Source organism: Tuber melanosporum (assembly GCF_000151645.1).
Source record: "Tuber melanosporum whole genome shotgun sequence assembly, scaffold_193, strain Mel28".
In the NCBI taxonomy this organism is placed as follows: domain Eukaryota; kingdom Fungi; phylum Ascomycota; class Pezizomycetes; order Pezizales; family Tuberaceae; genus Tuber; species Tuber melanosporum.
In genome coordinates, this window is record NW_003298856.1 from 174,218 (window position 1) to 176,386 (window position 2,169).

Consider the following 2,169-nt stretch of genomic DNA (forward strand, 5'->3'; position numbering starts at 1 on the left):
TCCACAGATTCCATGTATCTTGTGCTGTGGCCCACATAGCATTGCACTCCAGATATCGCACTCTCCCACAAGAAAACACCCGCAGGTGGCTGCTGTGCAGTACTTGGGGTGAGGTGAAGTGCCGATACATCCCAACCACCAACAAGCGTCTCCAGCACGACAACCTATACTTTTAAAACCCCTAAAAACAAGACAAAGTGGTCACCAGGTAGGGATCCTACGGACCTGAGCAAGATAATCGGACGAACTTTTTCAGTTTTTCAGTCTACCACGCTCGCCGTCCCCATCGCCTGTTTAGTTGAAGTGTATCAACACCCAATTTCGCCCCAAGCAAATCGAGGCAAACAGGAGACAAGAGTGCACTGGGAAGAGGCAGTGGGGGTGACTTTCTTGACCTCCCAGGAGTGATAAATAGGTCCCTTGAGTACACTACACTAAAACTCTCCAGTCGCACCTCGGCATATAGACATATGGCAGGGTCCGATATATGAAGATATCACAACTTCGATGTCCAAGACCGAGTGATTCGATGTGATTAATGCAGTGGGCAATCACACTGGCTCCCTTTACGACCCCACGATACAAATGAGCTGACTGAAAATCTGTAGATTTGTTGGGATTCCCCGGCCCTGATGAACCCCCGCATGTCGGCCGACACGCAAACCTCGAGACAAATATCACCATACTATCATAGCCAGAGCGCCGACTATCGCAACGGCCGAACCAACTATCATAACTAGGGTAAAGCCTATACGGTCCGGGCGAGCACTTCCGATATTGAACGAACCCAACCATCCAACTACAACCCAAGACGCGATCGTATCCAACCCCGCCACATGATTGTAGCTGGGGAGTTGTGAGTGAGCCCACTGTATCATATCATTTTACAATCCTGCGTTCCCTCCGCTGAATCCACTACACCTTCTATCAGATATTTTTCAGCAGGATACAGTAGTTCTCGGGGGTTTTGTGAGAATTTGCGCTGGGAGACACAACGGTGTAGACTCTCGAGGGAGGGAGGGAGTCTTAGTTTTCTCCCCTAAATAACTAATTTCAGGGCTCCCTGAGTATGAGCAATCCCAGCTCATCTGAGTATCATAATATAGGATCTTTTTCCAGCAGAGTTTTGAAAGCTCCGATATGTTGCATCATGGAGTATCACTCCTGCATGTATTCCTTTCTTGCTTTGAATTATAATATTATTATTCTCGTTGTTGTTTTTCCTTTTCTTTTTCCCTCCTTGCGAGAAGGGTGAGCTGTCGATATGCGGTATATATGATACGGCACCCCCACCTGCCGCTCACTCTGGACCGTGGGGAGGAAAAGAAAGCGCTATCGATAAATGACTCGAACGTTTGCCTACTGCCTACCTACCTACTGGCAACTCAAGCGCAGGGCCGGACTCGTAAATCGTGACACTAGAAACTCTCGAGGAACGAGAAAACGCCCACACCCAGTGGCCCATATATGCCTCAGGCCATTGCAATCACGATTGGATTGTTTATATCATGCAGTAGCCATTGGAACTATGGTCGGTCCCTCAGGGAGGGGGGGTGAGAAGCAATGATAGAGCATCCTTTTAAGGGCAAATCTCAATGCGGTAGATCTCTCTTCTTATTAATACCGCGAAATGTTGCGTTAATCCGGGACGCGGCAATAAAAAAAAAAAACCCCCCGGGAAACCGATACAGTGGGATGTTCACCAAAATAAAAGAGGGGGTGGGGGACAGAATGTCATTTTTGATATCATATTATGTGGAATGCCAGTCAACTGAAAAGTTAAGGAATCCCGAGTGACGTTGAGTGAGTAACCTCTCTAGTGGCCTATACATGGACATCTACTAACAAAGAAATGAGTCCTGGTGATTTCGAGTTTCCTTTTTTTTCTTCTTCTTCCTTCCTTCCTTACTGCTCGGATTGATCATACCGTGCATCAGTCTGTATAGCACGCACTCTGAGCTCTAGCTGCTGCGGAGCGTATCTTACCCGTTGCTGGGGTTTTTACGGTAGAGCTCCTTGGTGGTTACATATACTCTGGCGGAGTTTCAATTGAGTGGGTTGGAAGTTATGGTGGAAATTTAATTTTATATCCAATTTGTTTCCCCCGAATTTCAAGAATTGATTCGACCGAATTGATGGAATTGTTGTGGGATTTTTAAAAAAAAAAAA